Source organism: Phyllopteryx taeniolatus, chromosome 16, assembly GCF_024500385.1.
Source record: "Phyllopteryx taeniolatus isolate TA_2022b chromosome 16, UOR_Ptae_1.2, whole genome shotgun sequence".
NCBI classification, from domain to species: domain Eukaryota; kingdom Metazoa; phylum Chordata; class Actinopteri; order Syngnathiformes; family Syngnathidae; genus Phyllopteryx; species Phyllopteryx taeniolatus.
Window position 1 is genome coordinate 7458595 of NC_084517.1, and position 15000 is coordinate 7473594.

A 15000-nucleotide genomic window follows, 5' to 3' on the forward strand; every position below is an offset into this window, starting at 1 on the left:
TCTCGGTCTCGCCTTGGAGCCCCGGCCTAACCTAGGGTGAACGCGAGAGCGCCACCTTCGGAGGGCCGGGAACAACGAGGCGAACCCGCAGGCTGGGGGAACCGCCCGCCCGCACCGACACCGGCGCAGGGCCGGCCGGCCGGCGGGGGCCCCCCAAGGGCGGGTCACGAGTGCCATTCGGTCGGGGTAAGGGTCGGTAGGGAGGGAGGGAGGGCTATGTTCACGCTGCGCTCTCCCCCCCATGCCGGCCCGAGTGTCGTGGTGAAGGCAAAAAAAAAAATCAAAGGGAGACAAGATACGACCGAAGCCCAAGTCTTCACCATGACTGCTCCCTCGAGCAGAATAGAGTTCCACAAAAACAGGGCGAGTGCCACGCAACGGAACCGCGTAGGGAATTTTTTTTTTTTTTTTTTTTAACGGAGGGAAAAGACTTAGGACAGCCAAGGCCACCGCACTGAGGTATGAAGGAAGGGACGACGGCAGCGGCATCCCCCACACGGCCGAATCCCAAGTCTTCACAATGACTGCTCCCACCAGAAGAATATGGAGTTCCCTAAAAACACGGCGAGTGCCCCGATTCGGAACCGCGGAGGGAAAATTTTTAACGGAGGAAAAAAGACAAGGACAGGCCGAGGACACCACACTGTGGTATGTAGGAAGGCTTGACTACAGCGCCCCACACGACCGAAATCGGTACTTCACCCGCGAAACTGCCTCTGGTAGAAACTCCGTTCATTTGAACGGGAAGATGACCACTTGGGTCGCTCGGACCAGCAAGGAGCATCTCCCTTCCAGCATGGAGCTCTCCCTTCCAGCATGGAGATCTCCCTTCCAGCATGGAGCTCTGAAGCGTCTGATCCGACGCCCGGAAGGGAGCTCCGACAGCTCTCCCTTCCAGCATGGAGATCTCCCTTCCAGCATGGAGCTCTGAAGCGTCTGATCTGACGCCCGGTAGGGAGCTCCGACTTCCCGCAATGTACCTCTGGCATCAAGCATGGACCTCTGGCATCAAGCATGGAGCTCTCCCTTCCAGCATGGAGCGCTCCCTTCCAGCATGGAGCGCTCCCTTCCAGCATGGAGCTCTCCCTTCCAGCATGGAGCTCTGAAGCGTCTGATCCGATGCCCGGAAGGGAGCTCCGACAGCTCTCCCTTCCAGCATGGAGATCTCCCTTCCAGCATGGAGCTCTGAAGCGTCTGATCCGACGCCCGGAAGGGAGCTCCGACAGCTCTCCCTTCCAGCATGGAGCTCTCCCTTCCAGCATGGAGCTCTGAAGCGTCTGATCTGACGCCCGGAAGGGAGCTCCGACTTCCCGCATGGACCTCTGGCATCAAGCATGGACCTCTGGCATCAAGCATGGAGCTCTCCCTTCCAGCATGGAGATCTCCCTTCCAGCATGGAGCTCTGAAGCGTCTGATCCGACGCCCGGAAGGGAGCTCCGACAGCTCTCCCTTCCAGCATGGAGATCTCCCTTCCAGCATGGAGCTCTGAAGCGTCTGATCCGACGCCGGAAGGGAGCTCCGACAGCTCTCCCTTCCAGCATGGAGCTCTCCCTTCCAGCATGGAGCTCTGAAGCGTCTGATCTGACGCCCGGTAGGGAGCTCCGACTTCCCGCAATGTACCTCTGGCATCAAGCATGGACCTCTGGCATCAAGCATGGAGCTCTCCCTTCCAGCATGGAGCTCTCCCTTCCAGCATGGAGATCTCCCTTCCAGCATGGAGCTCTGAAGCGTCTGATCCGACGCCCGGAAGGGAGCTCCGACAGCTCTCCCTTCCAGCATGGAGATCTCCCTTCCAGCATGGAGCTCTGAAGCGTCTGATCCGACGCCCGGAAGGGAGCTCCGACAGCTCTCCCTTCCAGCATGGAGATCTCCCTTCCAGCATGGAGCTCTGAAGCGTCTGATCTGACGCCCGGTAGGGAGCTCCGACTTCCCGCAATGTACCTCTGGCATCAAGCATGGACCTCTGGCATCAAGCATGGACCTCTGGCATCAAGCATGGAGCTCTGAAGCGTCTGATCCGACGCCCGGAAGGGAGCTCCGACTTCCCGCAATGTACCTCTGGCATCAAGCATGGACCTCTGGCATCAAGCATGGACCTCTGGCATCAAGCATGGAGCTCTCCCTTCCAGCATGGAGCTCTCCCTTCCAGCATGGAGATCTCCCTTCCAGCATGGAGCTCTGAAGCGTCTGATCTGACGCCCGGTAGGGAGCTCCGATAGCTCTCCCTTCCAGCATGGAGATCTCCCTTCCAGCATGGAGCTCTGAAGCGTCTGATCCGACGCCCGGAAGGGAGCTCCGACAGCTCTCCCTTCCAGCATGGAGCTCTCCCTTCCAGCATGGAGCTCTGAAGCGTCTTATCTGACGCCCGGAAGGGAGCTCCGACTTCCCGCATGGACTTCTGGCATCAAGCATGGAGCTCTCCCTTCCAGCATGGAGCTCTCCCTTCCAGCATGGAGCTCTGAAGCGTCTGATCTGACGCCCGGAAGGGAGCTCCGACTTCCCGCATGGACCTCTGGCATCAAGCATGGACCTCTGGCATCAAGCATGGAGCTCTCCCTTCCAGCATGGAGATCTCCCTTCCAGCATGGAGCTCTGAAGCGTCTGATCTGACGCCCGGTAGGGAGCTCCGACTTCCCGCAATGTACCTCTGGCATCAAGCATGGAGCTCTCCCTTCCAGCATGGAGCTCTCCCTTCCAGCATGGAGCTCTGAAGCGTCTGATCTGACGCCCGGAAGGGAGCTCCGACTTCCCGCATGGACCTCTGGCATCAAGCATGGACCTCTGGCATCAAGCATGGAGCTCTCCCTTCCAGCATGGAGCTCTCCCTTCCAGCATGGAGCTCTGAAGCGTCTTATCTGACGCCCGGAAGGGAGCTCCGACTTCCCGCATGGACTTCTGGCATCAAGCATGGAGCTCTCCCTTCCAGCATGGAGCTCTCCCTTCCAGCATGGAGCTCTGAAGCGTCTGATCTGACGCCCGGAAGGGAGCTCCGACTTCCCGCATGGACCTCTGGCATCAAGCATGGACCTCTGGCATCAAGCATGGAGCTCTCCCTTCCAGCATGGAGATCTCCCTTCCAGCATGGAGCTCTGAAGCGTCTGATCTGACGCCCGGTAGGGAGCTCCGACTTCCCGCAATGTACCTCTGGCATCAAGCATGGAGCTCTCCCTTCCAGCATGGAGCTCTCCCTTCCAGCATGGAGCTCTGAAGCGTCTGATCTGACGCCCGGAAGGGAGCTCCGACTTCCCGCATGGACCTCTGGCATCAAGCATGGACCTCTGGCATCAAGCATGGAGCTCTCCCTTCCAGCATGGAGCTCTCCCTTCCAGCATGGAGCTCTGAAGCGTCTTATCTGACGCCCGGAAGGGAGCTCCGACTTCCCGCATGGACTTCTGGCATCAAGCATGGAGCTCTCCCTTCCAGCATGGAGCTCTCCCTTCCAGCATGGAGCTCTGAAGCGTCTGATCTGACGCCCGGAAGGGAGCTCCGACTTCCCGCATGGACCTCTGGCATCAAGCATGGACCTCTGGCATCAAGCATGGAGCTCTCCCTTCCAGCATGGAGATCTCCCTTCCAGCATGGAGCTCTGAAGCGTCTGATCCGACGCCCGGAAGGGAGCTCCGACAGCTCTCCCTTCCAGCATGGAGATCTCCCTTCCAGCATGGAGCTCTGAAGCGTCTGATCCGACGCCGGAAGGGAGCTCCGACAGCTCTCCCTTCCAGCATGGAGCTCTCCCTTCCAGCATGGAGCTCTGAAGCGTCTGATCTGACGCCCGGTAGGGAGCTCCGACTTCCCGCAATGTACCTCTGGCATCAAGCATGGACCTCTGGCATCAAGCATGGAGCTCTCCCTTCCAGCATGGAGCTCTCCCTTCCAGCATGGAGATCTCCCTTCCAGCATGGAGCTCTGAAGCGTCTGATCCGACGCCCGGAAGGGAGCTCCGACAGCTCTCCCTTCCAGCATGGAGATCTCCCTTCCAGCATGGAGCTCTGAAGCGTCTGATCCGACGCCCGGAAGGGAGCTCCGACAGCTCTCCCTTCCAGCATGGAGATCTCCCTTCCAGCATGGAGCTCTGAAGCGTCTGATCTGACGCCCGGTAGGGAGCTCCGACTTCCCGCAATGTACCTCTGGCATCAAGCATGGACCTCTGGCATCAAGCATGGACCTCTGGCATCAAGCATGGAGCTCTGAAGCGTCTGATCCGACGCCCGGAAGGGAGCTCCGACTTCCCGCAATGTACCTCTGGCATCAAGCATGGACCTCTGGCATCAAGCATGGACCTCTGGCATCAAGCATGGAGCTCTCCCTTCCAGCATGGAGCTCTCCCTTCCAGCATGGAGATCTCCCTTCCAGCATGGAGCTCTGAAGCGTCTGATCTGACGCCCGGTAGGGAGCTCCGATAGCTCTCCCTTCCAGCATGGAGATCTCCCTTCCAGCATGGAGCTCTGAAGCGTCTGATCCGACGCCCGGAAGGGAGCTCCGACAGCTCTCCCTTCCAGCATGGAGATCTCCCTTCCAGCATGGAGCTCTGAAGCGTCTGATCTGACGCCCGGTAGGGAGCTCCGACTTCCCGCAATGTACCTCTGGCATCAAGCATGGACCTCTGGCATCAAGCATGGAGCTCTCCCTTCCAGCATGGAGCTCTCCCTTCCAGCATGGAGCTCTCCCTTCCAGCATGGAGCTCTGAAGCGTCTGATCCGACGCCGGAAGGGAGCTCCGACAGCTCTCCCTTCCAGCATGGAGCTCTCCCTTCCAGCATGGAGCTCTGAAGCGTCTGATCTGACGCCCGGAAGGGAGCTCCGACTTCCCGCATGGACCTCTGGCATCAAGCATGGACCTCTGGCATCAAGCATGGAGCTCTCCCTTCCAGCATGGAGCTCTGAAGCGTCTGATCTGACATGGAGCGGCAAAGACTTGGACAGCCGAAGCCACCACACTGAGGTATGGAGGAAGGGATGACTACAGCGCCCCACACGACCGAAATCGGTACTTCACACGCGAAACTGCCTCTGGTAGAAACTCCATTCATTTGAATGGGAAGATGACTACTTGGGTCGCTCGCACCAGCAAGGAGCATCACTTTCCAGCATGGAGCTCTCCCTTCCAGCTTGGAGCTCTCCCTTCCAGCTTGGAGCTCTCCCTTCCAGCATGGAGCTCTGAAGCGTCTGATCCGACGCCCGGAAGGGAGCTCCGACTTCCTGCATGGACCTCTGGCATCAAGCATGGACCTCTGGCATCAAGCATGGAGCTCTCCCTTCCAGCATGGAGCTCTCCCTTCCAGCATGGAGCTCTGAAGCGTCTGATCCGACGCCCGGAAGGGAGCTCCGACTTCCCGCATGGACCTCTGGCATCAAGCATGGACCTCTGGCATCAAGCATGGAGCTCTCCCTTCCAGCATGGAGCTCTCCCTTCCAGCATGGAGCTCTGAAGCGTCTTATCTGACGCCCGGAAGGGAGCTCCGACTTCCCGCATGGACTTCTGGCATCAAGCATGGAGCTCTCCCTTCCAGCATGGAGCTCTCCCTTCCAGCATGGAGCTCTGAAGCGTCTGATCCGACGCCCGGAAGGGAGCTCCGACAGCTCTCCCTTCCAGCATGGAGATCTCCCTTCCAGCATGGAGCTCTGAAGCGTCTGATCCGACGCCCGGAAGGGAGCTCCGACTTCCCGCAATGTACCTCTGGCATCAAGCATGGACCTCTGGCATCAAGCATGGACCTCTGGCATCAAGCATGGAGCTCTCCCTTCCAGCATGGAGCTCTGAAGCGTCTGATCCGACGCCCGGAAGGGAGCTCCGACTTCCCGCATGGACTTCTGGCATCAAGCATGGAGCTCTCCCTTCCAGCATGCGACGCCGGAAGGGAGCTCCGACAGCTCTCCCTTCCAGCATGGAGCTCTCCCTTCCAGCATGGAGCTCTGAAGCGTCTGATCTGACGCCCGGTAGGGAGCTCCGACTTCCCGCAATGTACCTCTGGCATCAAGCATGGACCTCTGGCATCAAGCATGGAGCTCTCCCTTCCAGCATGGAGCTCTCCCTTCCAGCATGGAGATCTCCCTTCCAGCATGGAGCTCTGAAGCGTCTGATCCGACGCCCGGAAGGGAGCTCCGACAGCTCTCCCTTCCAGCATGGAGATCTCCCTTCCAGCATGGAGCTCTGAAGCGTCTGATCCGACGCCCGGAAGGGAGCTCCGACAGCTCTCCCTTCCAGCATGGAGATCTCCCTTCCAGCATGGAGCTCTGAAGCGTCTGATCTGACGCCCGGTAGGGAGCTCCGACTTCCCGCAATGTACCTCTGGCATCAAGCATGGACCTCTGGCATCAAGCATGGACCTCTGGCATCAAGCATGGAGCTCTGAAGCGTCTGATCTGACGCCCGGAAGGGAGCTCCGACTTCCCGCATGGACCTCTGGCATCAAGCATGGACCTCTGGCATCAAGCATGGAGCTCTCCCTTCCAGCATGGAGATCTCCCTTCCAGCATGGAGCTCTGAAGCGTCTGATCCGACGCCCGGAAGGGAGCTCCGACAGCTCTCCCTTCCAGCATGGAGATCTCCCTTCCAGCATGGAGCTCTGAAGCGTCTGATCCGACGCCGGAAGGGAGCTCCGACAGCTCTCCCTTCCAGCATGGAGCTCTCCCTTCCAGCATGGAGCTCTGAAGCGTCTGATCTGACGCCCGGTAGGGAGCTCCGACTTCCCGCAATGTACCTCTGGCATCAAGCATGGACCTCTGGCATCAAGCATGGAGCTCTCCCTTCCAGCATGGAGCTCTCCCTTCCAGCATGGAGATCTCCCTTCCAGCATGGAGCTCTGAAGCGTCTGATCCGACGCCCGGAAGGGAGCTCCGACAGCTCTCCCTTCCAGCATGGAGCTCTCCCTTCCAGCATGGAGCTCTGAAGCGTCTGATCCGATGCCCGGAAGGGAGCTCCGACAGCTCTCCCTTCCAGCATGGAGATCTCCCTTCCAGCATGGAGCTCTGAAGCGTCTGATCCGACGCCCGGAAGGGAGCTCCGACTTCCCGCAATGTACCTCTGGCATCAAGCATGGACCTCTGGCATCAAGCATGGACCTCTGGCATCAAGCATGGAGCTCTCCCTTCCAGCATGGAGCTCTGAAGCGTCTGATCCGACGCCCGGAAGGGAGCTCCGACTTCCCGCATGGACTTCTGGCATCAAGCATGGAGCTCTCCCTTCCAGCATGGAGCTCTCCCTTCCAGCATGGAGATCTCCCTTCCAGCATGGAGCTCTGAAGCGTCTGATCTGACGCCCGGAAGGGAGCTCCGACTTCCCGCAATGTACCTCTGGCATCAAGCATGGACCTCTGGCATCAAGCATGGAGCTCTCCCTTCCAGCATGGAGCTCTCCCTTCCAGCATGGAGCTCTGAAGCGTCTTATCTGACGCCCGGAAGGGAGCTCCGACTTCCCGCATGGACTTCTGGCATCAAGCATGGAGCTCTCCCTTCCAGCATGGAGCTCTCCCTTCCAGCATGGAGCTCTGAAGCGTCTGATCCGACGCCCGGAAGGGAGCTCCGACAGCTCTCCCTTCCAGCATGGAGATCTCCCTTCCAGCATGGAGCTCTGAAGCGTCTGATCCGACGCCCGGAAGGGAGCTCCGACTTCCCGCAATGTACCTCTGGCATCAAGCATGGACCTCTGGCATCAAGCATGGACCTCTGGCATCAAGCATGGAGCTCTCCCTTCCAGCATGGAGCTCTGAAGCGTCTGATCCGACGCCCGGAAGGGAGCTCCGACTTCCCGCATGGACTTCTGGCATCAAGCATGGAGCTCTCCCTTCCAGCATGGAGCTCTCCCTTCCAGCATGGAGATCTCCCTTCCAGCATGGAGCTCTGAAGCGTCTGATCTGACGCCCGGAAGGGAGCTCCGACTTCCCGCAATGTACCTCTGGCATCAAGCATGGAGCTCTCCCTTCCAGCATGGAGCTCTCCCTTCCAGCATGGAGCTCTCCCTTCCAGCATGGAGCTCTGAAGCGTCTGATCCGACGCCCGGAAGGGAGCTCCGACTTCCTGCATGGACCTCTGGCATCAAGCATGGACCTCTGGCATCAAGCATGGAGCTCTCCCTTCCAGCATGGAGCTCTCCCTTCCAGCATGGAGCTCTGAAGCGTCTTATCTGACGCCCGGAAGGGAGCTCCGACTTCCCGCATGGACTTCTGGCATCAAGCATGGAGCTCTCCCTTCCAGCATGGAGCTCTCCCTTCCAGCATGGAGCTCTGAAGCGTCTGATCTGACGCCCGGAAGGGAGCTCCGACTTCCCGCATGGACCTCTGGCATCAAGCATGGACCTCTGGCATCAAGCATGGAGCTCTCCCTTCCAGCATGGAGCTCTCCCTTCCAGCATGGAGCTCTGAAGCGTCTTATCTGACGCCCGGAAGGGAGCTCCGACTTCCCGCATGGACTTCTGGCATCAAGCATGGAGCTCTCCCTTCCAGCATGGAGCTCTCCCTTCCAGCATGGAGCTCTGAAGCGTCTGATCTGACGCCCGGAAGGGAGCTCCGACTTCCCGCATGGACCTCTGGCATCAAGCATGGACCTCTGGCATCAAGCATGGAGCTCTCCCTTCCAGCATGGAGATCTCCCTTCCAGCATGGAGCTCTGAAGCGTCTGATCCGACGCCCGGAAGGGAGCTCCGACAGCTCTCCCTTCCAGCATGGAGATCTCCCTTCCAGCATGGAGCTCTGAAGCGTCTGATCCGACGCCGGAAGGGAGCTCCGACAGCTCTCCCTTCCAGCATGGAGCTCTCCCTTCCAGCATGGAGCTCTGAAGCGTCTGATCTGACGCCCGGTAGGGAGCTCCGACTTCCCGCAATGTACCTCTGGCATCAAGCATGGACCTCTGGCATCAAGCATGGAGCTCTCCCTTCCAGCATGGAGCTCTCCCTTCCAGCATGGAGATCTCCCTTCCAGCATGGAGCTCTGAAGCGTCTGATCCGACGCCCGGAAGGGAGCTCCGACAGCTCTCCCTTCCAGCATGGAGATCTCCCTTCCAGCATGGAGCTCTGAAGCGTCTGATCTGACGCCCGGTAGGGAGCTCCGACTTCCCGCAATGTACCTCTGGCATCAAGCATGGACCTCTGGCATCAAGCATGGAGCTCTCCCTTCCAGCATGGAGCTCTGAAGCGTCTGATCTGACATGGAGCGGCAAAGACTTGGACAGCCGAAGCCACCACACTGAGGTATGGAGGAAGGGATGACTACAGCGCCCCACACGACCGAAATCGGTACTTCACACGCGAAACTGCCTCTGGTAGAAACTCCATTCATTTGAATGGGAAGATGACTACTTGGGTCGCTCGCACCAGCAAGGAGCATCACTTTCCAGCATGGAGCTCTCCCTTCCAGCATGGAGCGCTCCCTTCCAGCATGGAGCTCTCCCTTCCAGCATGGAGCTCTGAAGCGTCTGATCCGACGCCCGGAAGGGAGCTCCGACAGCTCTCCCTTCCAGCATGGAGATCTCCCTTCCAGCATGGAGCTCTGAAGCGTCTGATCCGACGCCCGGAAGGGAGCTCCGACTTCCCGCAATGTACCTCTGGCATCAAGCATGGACCTCTGGCATCAAGCATGGAGCTCTCCCTTCCAGCATGGAGCTCTCCCTTCCAGCATGGAGATCTCCCTTCCAGCATGGAGCTCTGAAGCGTCTGATCCGACGCCCGGAAGGGAGCTCCGACAGCTCTCCCTTCCAGCATGGAGCTCTCCCTTCCAGCATGGAGCTCTGAAGCGTCTGATCTGACGCCCGGTAGGGAGCTCCGACTTCCCGCAATGTACCTCTGGCATCAAGCATGGACCTCTGGCATCAAGCATGGAGCTCTCCCTTCCAGCATGGAGCTCTCCCTTCCAGCATGGAGATCTCCCTTCCAGCATGGAGCTCTGAAGCGTCTGATCCGACGCCCGGAAGGGAGCTCCGACAGCTCTCCCTTCCAGCATGGAGATCTCCCTTCCAGCATGGAGCTCTGAAGCGTCTGATCTGACGCCCGGTAGGGAGCTCCGACTTCCCGCAATGTACCTCTGGCATCAAGCATGGACCTCTGGCATCAAGCATGGAGCTCTCCCTTCCAGCATGGAGCTCTCCCTTCCAGCATGGAGATCTCCCTTCCAGCATGGAGCTCTGAAGCGTCTGATCCGACGCCCGGAAGGGAGCTCCGACAGCTCTCCCTTCCAGCATGGAGATCTCCCTTCCAGCATGGAGCTCTGAAGCGTCTGATCTGACGCCCGGTAGGGAGCTCCGACTTCCCGCAATGTACCTCTGGCATCAAGCATGGACCTCTGGCATCAAGCATGGAGCTCTCCCTTCCAGCATGGAGCTCTGAAGCGTCTGATCTGACATGGAGCGGCAAAGACTTGGACAGCCGAAGCCACCACACTGAGGTATGGAGGAAGGGATGACTACAGCGCCCCACACGACCGAAATCGGTACTTCACACGCGAAACTGCCTCTGGTAGAAACTCCATTCATTTGAATGGGAAGATGACTACTTGGGTCGCTCGCACCAGCAAGGAGCATCACTTTCCAGCATGGAGCTCTCCCTTCCAGCTTGGAGCTCTCCCTTCCAGCTTGGAGCTCTCCCTTCCAGCATGGAGCTCTGAAGCGTCTGATCCGACGCCCGGAAGGGAGCTCCGACTTCCTGCATGGACCTCTGGCATCAAGCATGGACCTCTGGCATCAAGCATGGAGCTCTCCCTTCCAGCATGGAGATCTCCCTTCCAGCATGGAGCTCTCCCTTCCAGCATGGAGCTCTGAAGCGTCTGATCCGACGCCCGGAAGGGAGCTCCGACTTCCCGCATGGACCTCTGGCATCAAGCATGGACCTCTGGCATCAAGCATGGAGCTCTCCCTTCCAGCATGGAGCGCTCCCTTCCAGCATGGAGCGCTCCCTTCCAGCATGGAGCTCTCCCTTCCAGCATGGAGCTCTGAAGCGTCTGATCCGATGCCCGGAAGGGAGCTCCGACAGCTCTCCCTTCCAGCATGGAGATCTCCCTTCCAGCATGGAGCTCTGAAGCGTCTGATCCGACGCCCGGAAGGGAGCTCCGACTTCCCGCAATGTACCTCTGGCATCAAGCATGGACCTCTGGCATCAAGCATGGACCTCTGGCATCAAGCATGGAGCTCTCCCTTCCAGCATGGAGCTCTGAAGCGTCTGATCCGACGCCCGGAAGGGAGCTCCGACTTCCCGCATGGACTTCTGGCATCAAGCATGGAGCTCTCCCTTCCAGCATGGAGCTCTCCCTTCCAGCATGGAGATCTCCCTTCCAGCATGGAGCTCTGAAGCGTCTGATCTGACGCCCGGAAGGGAGCTCCGACTTCCCGCAATGTACCTCTGGCATCAAGCATGGACCTCTGGCATCAAGCATGGAGCTCTCCCTTCCAGCATGGAGCTCTCCCTTCCAGCATGGAGCTCTGAAGCGTCTTATCTGACGCCCGGAAGGGAGCTCCGACTTCCCGCATGGACTTCTGGCATCAAGCATGGAGCTCTCCCTTCCAGCATGGAGCTCTCCCTTCCAGCATGGAGCTCTGAAGCGTCTGATCCGACGCCCGGAAGGGAGCTCCGACAGCTCTCCCTTCCAGCATGGAGATCTCCCTTCCAGCATGGAGCTCTGAAGCGTCTGATCCGACGCCCGGAAGGGAGCTCCGACTTCCCGCAATGTACCTCTGGCATCAAGCATGGACCTCTGGCATCAAGCATGGACCTCTGGCATCAAGCATGGAGCTCTCCCTTCCAGCATGGAGCTCTGAAGCGTCTGATCCGACGCCCGGAAGGGAGCTCCGACTTCCCGCATGGACTTCTGGCATCAAGCATGGAGCTCTCCCTTCCAGCATGGAGCTCTCCCTTCCAGCATGGAGATCTCCCTTCCAGCATGGAGCTCTGAAGCGTCTGATCTGACGCCCGGAAGGGAGCTCCGACTTCCCGCAATGTACCTCTGGCATCAAGCATGGAGCTCTCCCTTCCAGCATGGAGCTCTCCCTTCCAGCATGGAGCTCTCCCTTCCAGCATGGAGCTCTGAAGCGTCTGATCCGACGCCCGGAAGGGAGCTCCGACTTCCTGCATGGACCTCTGGCATCAAGCATGGACCTCTGGCATCAAGCATGGAGCTCTCCCTTCCAGCATGGAGCTCTCCCTTCCAGCATGGAGCTCTGAAGCGTCTTATCTGACGCCCGGAAGGGAGCTCCGACTTCCCGCATGGACTTCTGGCATCAAGCATGGAGCTCTCCCTTCCAGCATGGAGCTCTCCCTTCCAGCATGGAGCTCTGAAGCGTCTGATCTGACGCCCGGAAGGGAGCTCCGACTTCCCGCATGGACCTCTGGCATCAAGCATGGACCTCTGGCATCAAGCATGGAGCTCTCCCTTCCAGCATGGAGCTCTCCCTTCCAGCATGGAGCTCTGAAGCGTCTTATCTGACGCCCGGAAGGGAGCTCCGACTTCCCGCATGGACTTCTGGCATCAAGCATGGAGCTCTCCCTTCCAGCATGGAGCTCTCCCTTCCAGCATGGAGCTCTGAAGCGTCTGATCTGACGCCCGGAAGGGAGCTCCGACTTCCCGCATGGACCTCTGGCATCAAGCATGGACCTCTGGCATCAAGCATGGAGCTCTCCCTTCCAGCATGGAGATCTCCCTTCCAGCATGGAGCTCTGAAGCGTCTGATCCGACGCCCGGAAGGGAGCTCCGACAGCTCTCCCTTCCAGCATGGAGATCTCCCTTCCAGCATGGAGCTCTGAAGCGTCTGATCCGACGCCGGAAGGGAGCTCCGACAGCTCTCCCTTCCAGCATGGAGCTCTCCCTTCCAGCATGGAGCTCTGAAGCGTCTGATCTGACGCCCGGTAGGGAGCTCCGACTTCCCGCAATGTACCTCTGGCATCAAGCATGGACCTCTGGCATCAAGCATGGAGCTCTCCCTTCCAGCATGGAGCTCTCCCTTCCAGCATGGAGATCTCCCTTCCAGCATGGAGCTCTGAAGCGTCTGATCCGACGCCCGGAAGGGAGCTCCGACAGCTCTCCCTTCCAGCATGGAGATCTCCCTTCCAGCATGGAGCTCTGAAGCGTCTGATCTGACGCCCGGTAGGGAGCTCCGACTTCCCGCAATGTACCTCTGGCATCAAGCATGGACCTCTGGCATCAAGCATGGAGCTCTCCCTTCCAGCATGGAGCTCTGAAGCGTCTGATCTGACATGGAGCGGCAAAGACTTGGACAGCCGAAGCCACCACACTGAGGTATGGAGGAAGGGATGACTACAGCGCCCCACACGACCGAAATCGGTACTTCACACGCGAAACTGCCTCTGGTAGAAACTCCATTCATTTGAATGGGAAGATGACTACTTGGGTCGCTCGCACCAGCAAGGAGCATCACTTTCCAGCATGGAGCTCTCCCTTCCAGCTTGGAGCTCTCCCTTCCAGCTTGGAGCTCTCCCTTCCAGCATGGAGCTCTGAAGCGTCTGATCCGACGCCCGGAAGGGAGCTCCGACAGCTCTCCCTTCCAGCATGGAGATCTCCCTTCCAGCATGGAGCTCTGAAGCGTCTGATCCGACGCCGGAAGGGAGCTCCGACAGCTCTCCCTTCCAGCATGGAGCTCTCCCTTCCAGCATGGAGCTCTGAAGCGTCTGATCTGACGCCCGGTAGGGAGCTCCGACTTCCCGCAATGTACCTCTGGCATCAAGCATGGACCTCTGGCATCAAGCATGGAGCTCTCCCTTCCAGCATGGAGCTCTCCCTTCCAGCATGGAGATCTCCCTTCCAGCATGGAGCTCTGAAGCGTCTGATCCGACGCCCGGAAGGGAGCTCCGACAGCTCTCCCTTCCAGCATGGAGATCTCCCTTCCAGCATGGAGCTCTGAAGCGTCTGATCTGACGCCCGGTAGGGAGCTCCGACTTCCCGCAATGTACCTCTGGCATCAAGCATGGACCTCTGGCATCAAGCATGGAGCTCTCCCTTCCAGCATGGAGCTCTGAAGCGTCTGATCTGACATGGAGCGGCAAAGACTTGGACAGCCGAAGCCACCACACTGAGGTATGGAGGAAGGGATGACTACAGCGCCCCACACGACCGAAATCGGTACTTCACACGCGAAACTGCCTCTGGTAGAAACTCCATTCATTTGAATGGGAAGATGACTACTTGGGTCGCTCGCACCAGCAAGGAGCATCACTTTCCAGCATGGAGCTCTCCCTTCCAGCTTGGAGCTCTCCCTTCCAGCTTGGAGCTCTCCCTTCCAGCATGGAGCTCTGAAGCGTCTGATCCGACGCCCGGAAGGGAGCTCCGACTTCCTGCATGGACCTCTGGCATCAAGCATGGACCTCTGGCATCAAGCATGGAGCTCTCCCTTCCAGCATGGAGATCTCCCTTCCAGCATGGAGCTCTCCCTTCCAGCATGGAGCTCTGAAGCGTCTGATCCGACGCCCGGAAGGGAGCTCCGACTTCCCGCATGGACCTCTGGCATCAAGCATGGACCTCTGGCATCAAGCATGGAGCTCTCCCTTCCAGCATGGAGCGCTCCCTTCCAGCATGGAGCGCTCCCTTCCAGCATGGAGCTCTCCCTTCCAGCATGGAGCTCTGAAGCGTCTGATCCGATGCCCGGAAGGGAGCTCCGACAGCTCTCCCTTCCAGCATGGAGATCTCCCTTCCAGCATGGAGCTCTGAAGCGTCTGATCCGACGCCCGGAAGGGAGCTCCGACAGCTCTCCCTTCCAGCATGGAGCTCTCCCTTCCAGCATGGAGCTCTGAAGCGTCTGATCTGACGCCCGGAAGGGAGCTCCGACTTCCCGCATGGACCTCTGGCATCAAGCATGGACCTCTGGCATCAAGCATGGAGCTCTCCCTTCCAGCATGGAGATCTCCCTTCCAGCATGGAGCTCTGAAGCGTCTGATCCGACGCCCGGAAGGGAGCTCCGACAGCTCTCCCTTCCAGCATGGAGATCTCCCTTCCAGCATGGAGCTCTGAAGCGTCTGATCCGACGCCGGAAGGGAGCTCCGACAGCTCTCCCTTCCAGCATGGAGCTCTCC